The 15000-nt window shown below is 47.9% G+C and overlaps 1 protein-coding gene across 6 annotated transcripts in view; it reads left to right on the forward strand.

Annotated features, from left to right (window-relative positions):
• LOC135110315 (dipeptidase 1-like) overlaps positions 1-15000 on the forward strand; it is a 253555-nt gene that overhangs the window by 25218 nt on the left and 213337 nt on the right. Inside the window, exon 1 of one of the 6 annotated variants that reach the window (XM_064022529.1) lies at positions 12272-12595. The exons of the other annotated variants lie outside the window; for them this stretch is intronic. The gene's annotated coding sequence lies outside the window, so the exon portion shown is untranslated. Of the gene's footprint in view, positions 1-12271; positions 12596-15000 lie in introns of those variants that run through there. 6 annotated transcript variants of the gene reach the window in all.

A 15000-nucleotide genomic window follows, 5' to 3' on the forward strand; every position in this document is an offset into this window, starting at 1 on the left:
ATGGTGGCGAGCGATCGTGATTGGTGGGCTGCTGATGGGCTGACTGGAGGGGGCGGGGCTTATCTGTCAGGTTAATGCAAACGCTCCTTCAAGCAGAGGTATCGTGGCAGGTGTTTGGACGGCAGGTGTGAGGCAGGTGTGGGAGGATTACGCATTGGGAAAACTCAAGGTCATGTTTTGGAATGTAGGTTTGTAAAGAGGCGGGTGTGTATTTGCAAACTGGTAGGTATGTTTGCGAATCTTCGTGTATGAGGCAGGTGTGGGAGAGTGATGTGCGTAGATTTGTAAACAGGCAGGTGTGTGTGTATATGTGAACTGGTGTGTGCATATGTTTGTTAATCTTCTGGTAAATTCGTGAATGGACGCGTGACTCGGTGCGTGAATTCATAAACAAGTGCTTTTACTGACGTGAGTGACCAGTGTATGTTTGTTTTGAAAATGCATTGAGACGTAAAGACAGTCGGTTCAATAATTAGTACAGTGTATTCAGAGAGAGAGAGAGAGAGAGAGAGAGAGAGAGAGAGAGAGAGAGAGAGAGAGAGAGAGAGAGAGAGAGAGAGAGAGAGAGAGAGAGCTGTGTCAAAAGTAAGGGAACAGGCCAGAACAAGTTAGATAGGGGAGGTACACAAAATAAAAAAAACGTAGTATCTAAAAATATCGACCGTAGGGGAGGACAGAAGGGGAAAGGTGTGTAGAATGGAGCCAAGTGGAAAATGGAAGGAGAGAGGTGCAGGAACAGGAGGAGGAGGAGGAGGAGGAGGAGGAGGAGGAAGAAGAAGAGGAGGAGAAAGAGAAGAAAAAAAACAAGAACAAGAACAAGAAGGAGAACAAGAACGAAAAGAACAAGAACAACAACAACAACAACACCATCACCACCACCAACAACAACAACAACAACAACTATAACAACATCAACATCAATATCATCAAAAACAAAAACCAAGAGGAAAACAAGACGAAGAAAACGGGAAACAAGAAATGAGAAGGAAAAATGTGCAGAAGTATTGAAGTGGAAAAACAGCAGCAGGAGAAAGAGAAAGAAGGAGAAGAAGAAGAAGGAGGTGAGGAGGAGGATCTGAAGAAGCAATAGGAAACGCACAAGCCGAAGTTTCCACAAAGATTCCTCGGTACACGTGACGCGCCAAAAATGTGGGTGACGAGGGCGTGAGGGTGAGGTGCGGGAGGGGAGGGAAAAGTTTAGTGGGACGAGGCAGGAACAAGGCCACTATGTTCCCAAGGCAAGGGGTCGAGTGAGGGGGACACAGTTGGGCAAGGAAGGCCTGACAGGGAGGAGGCAGCAGGGTTGGTAAATACGAAGGATTTCAAAGGATAACGAAGGATAGCAACATCACATCCTCTACATTCTCCTCCTCCTCCTCCTCCTCCTCCTCCTCCTCCTCCTCCTCCTCCTCCTCTGTATTTCTTTTTTTGCCTTTTCTTATTCCTATTTACGTTTTCTTTGTCGTCTTGTTGTTGTAGTTGTTCTTCGTCTTGTTCTTGTTCTTGTTCCTTGTTTTGTTCTCCTCCTCCTCTTCCTCCTCCTACTCCTCCTCCTCCTCCTCCTCCTCCTCCTGTAGTATACATGTAGGCACAGTGTGGATGTATAGACGTGTAAATAGAGAGGCAGATGAATAAACTCAAGACTCAGTGCTGAGTCATTGGGGGAGCTCAAAAAAAAAAAAAGACAAATTCATGGATGAGAATGATAAGTGGAAATTGGTAGGTACGTTCTTACGGGGACTGCCACGTGTAGGCCTGACAGGTTCTTGCAGCGTCACTTAGTTCTTATATACGAGTTGTAGTCTTGCCCTCTTGTTTCTACTGAGGCGGAAGATAGTCATCAGTACCATTCAGTCCAGTGTCAATATGCTCTCGTGTAGGACGCTGTGTGCTGGCCGCCCCTCGCAGCAGTGACCCCGGTGCTTCATCCCGCTGATGGCCACTAACTGTCAGGGCCCGCGGCGATTCAAAGCCCCGTGATTAGAGGTGTATTGAATGAAGGCGTAGTGGGTGCAGATGGAAGGGAAGCACAGGAGGAGAAAGATACGGGAGCGGAAAGGATGGAGAGCAGGTCACGCTGAGAACCAGGTAAGCGAGAGCACCTGTCTTGATGAATGATGGAGGTTGTGGTGTGCGCTTCATCTCTCCTCTGCTGCGTGTCCTTTATTTATTCCTTGTCTTGTATTCATTGGTTCATCACGTGTTCCTTATGCATTTTTTACTTGGCTTCATTTGTTGTATTTGTCGTTCTTTTTTTTGCCATACATTATCTTTTTTATCATGTGTTCTTTATCCTTCCTTCTTTCCTCTGTAACATTCCTTTATCGTGCTCTCTTACCTTATTCTCTCTCACCTATTTCCAGTCATTCTCATCGTTTCCCTCGTACACCGCTTGTTTCTGTCTCTCCTTTATCACGCCTTTCCTTCCCTCCTTATTTGCTCCCTGACATATCGTCCTTATTCTTTCTCCCTTGCACTGCCCGCTTACTCCTTTATCACGCATTTCCCATCTCCGCTGTTCCCTCCCTGACAAGTCTTCCTTATCCTTTTCTCTTGTCCTATCCCCAAAGCTTCGTAACATAGGAGGCCTGGTCCTGTCTCGTCCCACTAAACTTTTCCCCTCTCGTCCACCTCCTTCTCCTCCATCCTTGCTAACTTCTCCCTTCCCCTCTGCCTCCCCTTGTTCTCCAGCCCCTCCCCTCCCCCGCCCCTCGTACCCCATACGTTACCTTCCCCCTGTCTTGCCTTTCTACTTCGCTAAAGTTTCCCCTCCAACGCCCTTATCTTTTGCTGGACTTCCCTCCTCCTGCCTTACCCTGACAGAGATTCCCCTTCCCCTCCCTCCTGACTTATCCCTCTCCTTGCTTTCCCTTCCACGGCTACCCTGTCTTGTCTCCATCCCTGCCAAGCTGCCTCTTCACCTACCCTTCTATACCCTACCTGATTTCCTCTGCTCCTTTCTTTTCCTTTACATTCCAGACTGTCTCTCCACTTACTCTTCTAGATACTACCTAATTATCTTCTGTGTTCCTCTTTCCTTACTAAATCCTCCCCTACCGTCCCCTTCTCTGCCAGACTATCTCTTCACTTACCCTTCCAGACCCTGCATAATTTACATGCCTCCTGTCTCTCCCCTTCCATGCCTTCTATATCATTTCCTATGCCAGATTTACCTTTCCAGATCCTTCATTTTCGTGTCTCCTTTCTCCTTTCCCCTTCCAAAGATTCTCCTATCTTTCCTTTCCATGCCAGATGTACCCTTCCAGACCATACCTAATTTCCTTGCCTCCTGTCTTCGCCTTTTTCCTACAAGGGCTCGTACCTGTCCCCCCACACATGCTAGGTTTCCCTCCCTCACCTCTCATTCACCTGCCTCCTCCTCACCTCACCCTCTGGATAACACTGAGTTCCAACAAACAAACTCATCGAATTTAGGTTACGCACAGGATTGACTTCAGCGGAGCAGCGTAACTTTCCTCCCTCTCCGTCGCCTTCCTCACCCCTATGCCCTGCCACCCACACGCCCAAGTACCTTACATCACGCTCTCCTAAGCCCCCCCGCCTTTGTAGCGCTGAAGTTCCCGCTCGCTGCCTTCCATGACCTGCAAGAGGTACCCGCAATGTACTTTACTTCACGCCCCTTCAGCCCCCGTGCCCTAACACCTCGATTTCTCAGCGCCACGACCTCTAAGACCCACGCCCTCCGTACTTTATACTCTATTATCCCCACGCCTTTGCACTGCCTCGGCTTCTCTGCATCATGATCTCCACGACCTCCGCGACCCAAGCCTGTATTTCACCCCAAAGCCTTTACGCTAAATTGTTCTGGTCTGCCTCATACTCTTCTGGCCACGCACGCCTCACCGCTGCCTTGACGTCTCGGTGCCACGACCATCAGCCTCAGCAGGTTTTTTAGGTAGGAGGAGGAGGAGGAGGAGGAGGAGGAGGAGGAGGAGGAGGAGGAGGAGGAGGAGGAGGAGGAGGAGGAGGAGGAGGAGGAGGAGGAGGAGTAGAAGTTGGATGAGTAGGAGGAATAGGAAGAGTAAAAGGAAAAGTAGGAGTAGAAGGAGCAGTAGGAGTAGAGGGAGCAGTAGGAGGAGGAGGAGGAGAAGCAGGAGGAGGCGGAGGAGGAGGAGGAGGAGAAGGAGGAGGAGGAGGAGGAGGAGGAGGAGGAGGAGGAGGAGGAGGAGGAGGAGGAGGAGGAGATATTTAAGAATAAGAGGAATAATTCGTTTGTATTCTTAAACGTTTCTGTGTCTCATTCGAGCTACATTTAACAGGCTATAGTAGAAGTTATTGATGTCTTCAAGGGTGGTATTTTCTTGATTCTAATGATAGTTCTACAATGTTCTTACACTGTCCATATGAGAAACACACATGCACATTTGTTTCATCGTCTCTGTATCATGTAGAATCAGTCCTCCTGGCGACCTGAGGCGTTTGAGAAAAGTTACCTCTGGAATGGAGTCAGTGATGAATGTATTTCCAGACGACGATGCCTTCCAGTTTATCTCAGATCTTGTTGTAGCCGCCACTCACCCGCTGAACTCTGTGTCGCTGTACATACTGCAACCACGCTGCACCACTAGTTACTACAACACACGCCACAAGTTTAGCCTCATCTCAACTCAACACTTGCTCCCCGCTCAGCACACAGTTGCTACACAAACATTCACTCGTAGCACTGTCATGTCCACCACGCCATGTTGTCACCTTCCCAGCTGAGGGCACGCGGACGTGGTAACACTGCCGCGACGTTCTCACGTTCTGACTGGCTCAAGTGTTCATGTTTGCTTCTCAGGTATGCGGTAAATTGTTGTGTCATTATTAGGCAGGCAAGTGTTTGTTCTTGCATCACCTGTTGCAGAAAAAGCATTTATGTTTCAAGATCTTGATTTGAAAAGGTTAAAAAGTATTCTTTATTCGGACAAATAAGGATTTTTTTTCATTTCTTTACCGTTCTGTTATGTAAATATGTACTATTTTGGTCAATAAAACTAACTCTTGCGACCAAAACCCTTATTTCGTAAGAGTAACTACATAACAAATCTGGTACCTTGAAGTGAGCAAAAGTATTGGTAAGAATACGAGTATAGTAAGTTTTCCGGACTTTCCAAAACAGGGCGGTATTCTTGAGTCCGTCAGGGGTGGAACATCGGCCGTGTGTGCTGCCGTGCCCACGTGTCCTCAGGTGGCGACGTGACTGCCAGACTCCAAACAGGTAAAACTGCACCCACGAACATTCCATTCACAAGATCTTCTTCACGAATATTATCCCCTATGGTGAGTTAGGTTGGGTTAGGTTAAAGGAATTTATCATGAGTAAAGGGAGAAATTTTGATAGGAGAATCTTTGTGTGTTGCATAGAGTTGGGTTAGGTAAGATTAAGTTAGGTCACTGTAGGAGAATATATCATGGGAAAAAGCGTGTTGGGAGAAATTTTCAATGAGGAATCTTTGTGGTTGGAATTTAGTAAGGTTATGTTAGGTTAGAATGTTAGGTCAGGTCGTTTTATGGGAATTTATCATGGGGAAAATATACTACGAGAAATTTTGACAGAGGAATCATTGTGTGTTGAATTTAGTTAAGTTAGGTTTAGGAAAATTTACTATGGAAAAACTATATTGGGAGAAATTTTCATGGAGGAATCTTTGTGGGGTTGAATTCAGTTAGGTTAGGTTATGCTATGTTAGGTCGAGGGAGAATTCATCACTGTAAAATTGTACCTGGATAAATTTTCACGGGAGAAACTTCGAGTGTGGAATTCAGTTTGTTGAAATGTACATCGAAACCTTCAGGTCAATACAACAAGAGTGATCCTCGGCCGACGCTTCAGTAATCTGTTCACACGGCACGACATAGGAACATAAACCTTTCACAAAATAAACACACGCGTCGATACGTGGATGTAAATACTTCAACTTGTAAAGAAAACAGTTGGGGGGGGGGAGCGTCTGGGAATTAATGGATATGTTTGTTTAAATACTGACACGGCTCGGATCTCTAGGATTATGATTGGATACTAAATTATTCACGTGTGGAGAAGTAACCGGCGCTGTTGGAAAACACTCACAAAGGAAGGTAAAAAAATTGTATTCACACGTTTTCACTACTAAGAGTAACGTAATACACCAGAAAAATAATAATAGCATCAAATATTCATCTAAATTTCTCTTTCATATGCGTTAAAATTGAACTCCATTTCGTTGTATCACTTAAATGACGGGGAGGGAAAGGGGAGGAGGGAGAGGGAAGGAGAGGAAATGATGGGAACGGGGTAAGCGATGTGGGGGAAGGGAAGGAGGGATTGCGAGGGAACAGAAGTGAATGACGGAAATAATGAAAGGAGGACAGGAAAAGGGAAAGAGAATGGAAAGAAAGAAGGAAAACAAAGACCAGCTAAAGAAAAAGAGAAAGAGAAAGGTGGCGGCACAAGTCGGTAATAGACAGGTTGAGAGAAGAGTGAAAAGAGAAAAAGGAAAGGAAAGAGAAAGGAAGGAACGAAGGAAAAGCAAAGGTTGGCTAAAGAGAGAGAGAAGGAGAAATGGTGGCGCAAGAAGGAAAGAGCAAAAAGGGAATGTAAAGTCAGTGAAAAAAAAGTGGAAAAAAATGAAAAGGGAGTGAAAGAGAAATATGAAGGGAAAAGAAAGTAAGGAACGAAGGAAAACAAAGAAAGAGAAGGAAATGTAGGAAAAGTATACAGCGAGTTAAAAGGGAGTGAACGAGAAAGATGAAGCGAAAGAGAAGAAGGAAAGGAGCGAAAGGAAGAAGAAACGATGGAAAGTGAAAAGAAAATGAAAAGGGAGGTAAAAAGGAGCGAAAAGGGCGAAAAAAGGGAGTGGAAAGAGCGAAAGAGAAGTGGGAAAGAAGTGAAATGCCTGCAAAGAGAAGGGAAGAATCAATGAAAAAGCGAAAAGGAAGTGAAAAGGTAGATAAAAAGGAGTGGAGAAGGAGTGAAAGGGAAGTGGAAAGAGAGAAAAGTTAAAAAGAGAGAGAAAAGGAAATGAAAAGGGAGTGAAAGGGGAGTGAAAAGGGAGTGGGTATGGAGTGGAATGACTGTAGACGACCGGGGATCGGACTCAAGCCTGGGCCGTGAAAAAGTGTGACAGTTGCAGCGTGACCTGAGCAGCGCCGCCCCCTCCCCCCAACAGTGGCAGAATGGTGGGGGAAAAAAGGGAGCAGGGAAGGGAAAAAGGGAGGAAATACAAGCGACTGAGTGACCGGGAAGGGAAACGTGCCGAAAAAATGGGAGATTGACACACACACACACACACACACACACACACACACACACACACACACACACACACACACACACACACACACACACACACACACACTAACAAAGATACATACATACATTCTGAGAGAGAGAGAGAGAGAGAGAGAGAGAGAGAGAGAGAGAGAGAGAGAGAGAGAGAGAGAGAGAGAGAGAGAGAGAGAGAGAGAGAGAGAGAGAGAGAGGATTATCTTACAATCTGCTGATATCTTGTCTCATTATTTATATTATTTTCGCGAAAGGTAACTTAATTTAAGTCATAAGCGATTCTCTCTCTCTCTCTCTCTCTCTCTCTCTCTCTCTCTCTCTCTCTCTCTCTCTCTCTCTCTCTCTCTCTCTCTCTCTCTTTCTATTTCACTACATTTTTCCTTAGACCTTTTAAATGTTTGAAATTTGTTTGTATCATTCACTTATTCACTCAATCAATTAATGAAGCAATCATTGAGTTTTTTTTTTTTTTTATCCTATCTCTACGTAATATTTTTTTCTTTTTTCATTTTTCATTACTTGATTAATTTTGCCATGATCTTTTTTCCTTTCCATTTCGCTCTTGATTTCCTTCCCTGATTTTATTTCCTCTTGATATTTTCCCTTCACTTTTCCCCTTGATTTTCGGTTTACGGTCATTTGGTACTGTGGCGAAAGATACTCTGGTGATAAGGGCCTCGAGTCAGGTGATCATCAGGCGAGATATGCCACTGACCATAAGGGCCTCAGGATGTCTGGCTCACAGGTCACTTGGTACACTCAGGGGATTGATTTCAGAACCCTCCTCCAGCCAAGGTTTACCCCTCCATGCCCCTTTAGGCCTGACGTCTAAATGCCAAGACCTTTTATCAGCAGGTATATGGTTCCATAGAGACACTAGGGAGATGGGAGGAGTGAGGGACCGACAGGTCAGAGAGAGAGAGAGAGAGAGAGAGAGAGAGAGAGAGAGAGAGAGAGAGAGAGAGAGAGAGAGAGAGAGAGAGAGAGAGAGAGAGAGAGAGAGAGAGAGATGCTGGGTAAAAGATGTGCTCGGCCTTAAATCATTTCACTCCTTTCGCGCTGACCTCGGCAACAAAAAAATGCACTTGATCGGTTAAAAATATGATATTTATCAGAAACAAACAAATATTGGATAAACTGATATACACATTACTAACAAAAGCAATATAGAAATATGAATTTTGTCTTTCATGTGTGTGACATTGGCAGGCGTCAGGAGGCCCAAGTGAGGGTGTGCAGAATTTCATCCTGAATGTGGTTCAGTTTCATGTTCAGCAAATCTTGAGGAAGCAGAGTGATTTACTAAAATGTCTGGAAACAAACTGTGCTATCATTTGAAGTGTGTGGCTCGCGCCGCCACGCTGCGGGAGGCTCCCTCACGCCTGCGGCTCAGCGTGCGGGAGCCCCGCCGAGGCTGCCTGCCATGGTGCCATAAGAAGCGCACAGTCGCAACTTTCTGCTTCAAGGAGGCTCACTGGCAACAGGGAGCCTCTGGCGAATACGAGCAGACCGCAGAGTGCGGAATGAAAGACTTGGCGAAGCTGAGACGCCTGGCGGCTGATCTACCCGTCAAGGTGAAGTATTGGACTAAGGGGCGGCCCAGCAAGGAGCTCCTGCAGGTCTCTCTGGGCGCCCTGCTGGACCAGCTGGAGGACAGCCCCGCTTCCGAGGCCTGGCTGGCATTCATTGCCACAGGCCAGGAGCAGCGGGTGTGCTGGCAGCCAGCAAAGCACCAGGACGGTGCCGGCGCGAATCAGCCCCTGAGTCATGACTGCCTGGGGGACTTGGTCGACACGCCTTTGGAGTACGACTCCCTTTTGAATTCGGACGGTGAGAAGACTCTCGTGGGGGAGGACCTGGCTCCCGAAACTCCTGCCCCTTGCATCGGGGATGACGGCGAGGCAGCTGACGGGGAGTGGGTGACCTTCTTCAACCACTCCACCGGCAAGACTTTGCGGCTTCCTTGCCACACCGAGGAGGAGACCGTGGCGAGATGGCGGGGCCCCTGGGAATGGATCAGTGAGGACCACCTGTGGTTCCCTCGCTACTTCGAGGAGGAGTCCGCGAAGAAGTGGCGAGGCCCCGGGGCCTGGACCAGCGAGGAAGACCTCCTCAGTCCCCGCGCCTTACGCATCGTGGAAGGCATCCAGCCTGTGGTGAAGAGACAGCGGCTTCCCGAGGGTCCTCACTGGTGGGAGCAGGTCAGCACTGGTACTGATGCTGCTGCTGTGACCCGCCCTGTTGAGCGGGCCAAGCAGCAGGACACCAGCCTGCTTCCTCCAGACTGGAACCAACCTGGCTTCCCAGGATGCAGTGCCTTGCCTCGCCGCCGTGGTGAGACAGACGCAGGGTTGTCCGAAATGTCCATGACTACCCACCGGCGGCATGGTGGGGCAGCGAGGGGCAGCACGTGGCGGCGGCGGCGCCCCTGCCTCATGATCGTGGCGGCCCTGGTCTACATGATCTTCGTCCCGTGGCTCGTCACCCGGGGCGACAACTTCCTGGACGCCACTAATGGACAGGTGGATGGTTGGGTGCGGATGTGGTTGAGTGGATGGATGGAATGTGTGGCTGGGTGGGTGGGTTGACGTGGATGGACTTTATTTTCGTGTGAGTGGACACACGTGCTTCCTTCACTAAGCCTGTAGTCAAGACGTGTGAGTCTTAGAGACGTTTCAGTGAGTCTTAGAGACGTTTCAGGGACCAAGTGGTTTGGGTATCAAGTGACCTGTGGCCCAAACGTCCTGAGGCCTTTATGGTCTGAGGCCTATGTTGCCTGATGACCGCCTGAGTCGAAGACCTCATCACCTGAGTGTCTGCCGCCTCACCACGAAATGACTTGCTCCTTTCAATTTCTGTCTCATATATTTTCTCTTTCATTTTTCCTCTTCATTTCCCTTAGGTTTTCCTTCCATTTCCTTTTAATTTTACCTTGAATTTTTGCTTTTTATTTTTTCCATTAATTTTCCCACTCATTGTCTCCTTTTCAATTTTTTTCCTTCTTGATATTTTACTCTCTTAAATTTTTCCCTTTCATTTGCCTCGTTTCAGTTTGCAACATTTATTTTATCTTTTCATTCTCCGTTCATTTTCTCCCTTTCATTATGTCCCTCTACATTTATCCTCAGTTAATCTGTACTTAATATTGTCTTTTATTTTCCCTACTACCCCCTTGACATTTATTTATTTTTTCATTTCATTTGCCCCCTTTCCGATAATCAAGACATTTAGGAAGCGTTACTGTATATACGGACTGAAGCCATGACGCACTGGATCACCTAAACATCTTGAAAAGCACTGATGTATCGCAGTTATTTCATCCTGATCCAAACTTGTAACAGTGGAGAGAGAGAGAGAGAGAGAGAGAGAGAGAGAGAGAGAGAGAGAGAGAGAGAGAGAGAGAGAGAGAGAGGAGCGAGTGCTTTGTTTAAGTTTTGACAAGAACCATCTACGTGTGTGTGTGTGTGTGTGTGTGTGTGTGTGTGTGTGTGTGAGAGGGTGAGTGTGGGGTGATGTTTTTTTCTATTTTGTTCCTTTGTTTCCACTCTTATGAACCTCCTTGGAAATATGCCCTTCATTCCCATCCAGTTTTTTTTCCCCTCTTATTTCCTTTCTTATTTAATTTCCTCCCACCCTCCCTCAACCTCTCCCTCCCTCTCTCTCTCTCTCTCTCTCTCTCTCTCTCTCTCTCTCTCTCTCTCTCTTTCTCTCTCTCTCTCTCTCCTTTGTATTAGTATATTTTCATGGTTCCTTACATTTATTCTCTTCTCATATTCTCGACGCCTCCCTTTCATGATCTCAGTCACACTCGGCCGTCACACTTTCATCATACTCGTATGTATTCTAACGTCACTCTTCGTCTTCCCGGAACTCCCTCCACTCCTGTGTCGCACTCCCCACCCACTCACACCTCCATGCCCCTCCGCCATGAGTCAAGGAAGCGCAGCGCTCCATGGCCTGTTGTGGGGCGGGGAGTGGTGGGCGCTCGGAGGCTGGAGAGCATTTCACGCGCCGCAGCTCCCGTCAGCCACTCGTCAGCGCCAGCACAGTGGGGGCCGCGCTGCACTCAGTAATACCTACCCATTTGACTATTATTAATTTTTAAATGTATGTGGTAAGAGGGGTTCATAAAGTACGTAATGCATTGTGGGTAAAGACGAGACTGGTACGCGGAATGCGTGGCTGGGAGACTCAGGCTGAAGTAAGCGTAGACTGGAGTGCTCTTGCTTCAGTCTGTGTGTGTCCGTGATACATTGCGTCTATATTCTTTATTCATGAACGAGTGTATGTAATATTCGTGGGGGTGTACTGCACCTGTTTACGGGCGTTTACCTGCAACACGCTCACTGCGGCGAGTGGGTCCATAACTCTGCAAAGGCGAGCCCCGGGGAGGGTCGCGCGGCCCTGGCAGCACTCAGTGAGCGGTCACAATTTGGTGGATGGCAGACTCACGACCCTCGCGAGGCAGCCGCCGTCCCTCGAGGCTCAGCGAGAACGTGTCCTCGTCAGGAGCATCGGGAGGGTGGGGTGCGCCTGGGGCGGGGAGGGGAGGAGGGCGAAGGAGTGTGATTGTTGCAGGCTGGGACTCTTGCCGCAGCGGGAGAGGCGCTGCAGAGTTTTCTTGTGCACTGATGCGGGGCACACGCAGTTGGTTATTTGGTTATAAGACTAAATTTGATAATAAACTTCGTCCTCTCACGAGAAGGTGGTTGGAATTTGCTCGTGTGTGTGTGTGTGTGTGTGTGTGTGAGTGTGTGTGTGTGTGTGGTGTGTGTGTGTAGAGGCCGTGGTATGAGAGGCACAGAAGTTGAAGGCAAGCGTGACGCGAGGTGGCTTCTTTCTGAGGTGCTCTATGATGGCTGGCGATTAATGCTGCTGCTGACGATGTGACGATGTTAAGGTGGTCATCATCATCATCATCATCATCATCATCATCATCATCATCATCATCATTATCATCATCATCATCACCCCCAACCACCACCACCACCGCCCACCACCACCAACACGCACGAGGCACAGCAGACGGTCAGCGTGGCGTGCCAACCCTCCCCGGCGGCGTGACTCAAGCTGCCACGGGAGCCCTCTGGTGGTGCGCTGCTCCGCCATGGTCAGGCCAGCAGTTGGCAGCACGCGTTACGCCTCTCACCAGTTGCTTGTCTGATGGGAGGAGCTGCTGGGATATTGCCTGCGATAGTCCATCAGTCGAGGGTTAGTTGTGTTGGAGGCAGGACAGGAGGCAGGTGCACGCAGTGTAGTGCCAGACGCTGGGTGGTCTCCGCCATCCTGGTGCCTGCATCGCTCCGCTGTGTGTGACGCGGCCCTAAGGTACGCTGATCGGGTGGCGGTTGTGGTTGTTGTAATGTTGGTACTGGTTAATTAAACGTGACTAGGAGGCAAACACACACACACACACACACACACAGACTTCCTGACCTCTCTCTTCACTTTCTTTACTGTCATACAAAATCACAAGAACTCGTGACACAAGAGACAAAACGCAACGAATTACTTACACCACCACCACAACCATCACCACTCACTCATTTCTACCAACTAAACTGGCACAAAGAACACATACTGTAGATGGCTAAAACAATGACAGAGCAACCTTCACTCATACTGCCACTACTGAATTCCCTTTCCTGGCCTGTTCACGTTACAGCACTCCCTCTTACCACCTGGTGAAACACTGGAGCAGTTTCCGCATATACCTTCCACTTCTTGGTGCAACAGAACAGTCTCCGCCCCAGCGTAACAAATCCATCAAATCTTTCACACTTAGACGGGTCAAGGAGGGCATGGGGATAAAGGCAGAAATGGGGAGCAAGGAAAAGTAGAACGAGGAGCAGACAAGGGATAGGAATGGATATGAAGAAAAGAGGATAGAAGAGAAAGCGAGAAAGAGAGAGAGAGAGAGAGATGAGCGTGAAAGGGCAAGGGGAGAGAAGAAAGGGAGGTGAGGAAGAACAAGAGGGAAAGTTGAAAGGAAGTATAAGAGGGAGGAGGAGAGGAGAAATGAAGGACAAAGGAAGGGATATGATGGAAGGGACGTGAGTGGAGGAGGAGGAGAGGGAGGAGGAGAGGGAAGAGGAGGTGGTGGTGCTGGTGGTGGTGGTGAGGACGCAAGATTGTGTTGAGGATGCGGGGTTGGCCTGAGAGAGAGAGATAGAGGGGGGAGAGGGAGAGAGATACACCCACCCACCCTCACACTCACATACACACACACAATATTCTCAAATTCTTTAACTCAGAAGTATAAAATGAGGCATTTAATTGTAACTACTGTAACTTCACTTTCAATACAATGGTAGTAGAGTCAATTTTCCTAACTTTATGAGACACGTGTACGTACAATACATACATACACACATACATATATTCACAACACACACCACACACACACACAGACAAAGGCAGACTAACAGACAGACAGCCAGACACACACACACACAGGTTAACAGAAATGATGAGGGGAAAAGTGAACTGACACCAAGACAGATAGACAGAGCAGGCAAATAGACAATCCCTCCTCTCTCTCTCTCTCTCTCTCTCTCTAGTTGAGGAGCATGAAACAGATAGTCGTTGAGTTTCGGGACAAAATGTGGCGGGAAGGTGAACTGCAACGGAGAACATTTAAGAGAGCGAAACGAGAACCAGATGTGCTTGTATTTCTTCCCAGTGTGTGTGTGTGTGTGTGTGTGTGTGTGTGTGTGTGTGTGTGTGTGTGTGTGTGAAGCAGTATAGTATAGCCTGAGGAGGAACTATTATTAACAGGGTATTGGTTTCTGCAGCAAAGTTAACCCAACAACACCTTGATGCGCGCGCCACCTGGGGAGAAAGCGAGAGAGAGAGAGCGCATACTCCCCCCCCCCCTCTCTCTCTCTCTCTCTCTCTCTCTCTCTCTCTCTCTCTCCCCCCTTCAGTCTTATCATATATTTTGTATCCTAATTGTGAGCTCGGCCATCCAACGCCATTTGCATATAATTTTCTCGTAAATCATTGGCGTTTTGCGATGAGATTCCTTCTACTTCTATTTCCTTCTCCTTCCTTCCTCCTTCCTTCCTCCTTCCTTCCTTCCTTTCTTCCTTTCCATGGTGTTTTCATTTTTCGTTATTTTTTTTCTTTCTCTCCTTCCGCTCTTTATGTTCCTACCTTCATCTCTTATCCTCGACTTCTGACACGTACCCAGGGTTCTCTCTCTCTCTCTCTCTCTCTCTCTCTCTCTCTCTCTCTCTCTCTCTCTCTCTCTCTCTCTCTCTCTCTCTCTCTCTCTCTCACAGTTATGTACTACATACTACGTGCTTTCCTCTCAATCTCTTGCCCTTTCTTCCCTCTCCCTCCTCCCCTCTTCCTTCCCTTCTTCCTGCTTCCTTCTTTCCCCTTCCCTTCTTCCTTCCTTCCTTCCTGCATTGCCTCGCTACCCCTCCTCGTTTTTCTTCCTTCTCTTCCCTTCCATTTCCCTTGTTGTGTCTTTCCTCCTCCTCCTCCTCCTCCTCCTCCTCCTCCTCCTCCTCCTCCTCCTCCTCCTCCTCCTCCTCCTCCTCCTCATCCTCGCTCTATTCCGTCCTGTTCTTCCTTACTTATCTATATCAGTTGTGAGTATTTTAACAGATCCCCTCGTTATAATTGTCCAGCCTGTCTTCTCTCTCTCTCTCTCTCTCTCTCTCTCTCTCTCTGTCTCTCTCTCTCTCTCTCTCTCTCTCTCTCTCTCTCTCTCTCTCAATATATTT

The sequence above is a fragment of the Scylla paramamosain genome, chromosome 20 (genome assembly GCF_035594125.1).
Source record: "Scylla paramamosain isolate STU-SP2022 chromosome 20, ASM3559412v1, whole genome shotgun sequence".
NCBI lineage: Eukaryota > Metazoa > Arthropoda > Malacostraca > Decapoda > Portunidae > Scylla > Scylla paramamosain.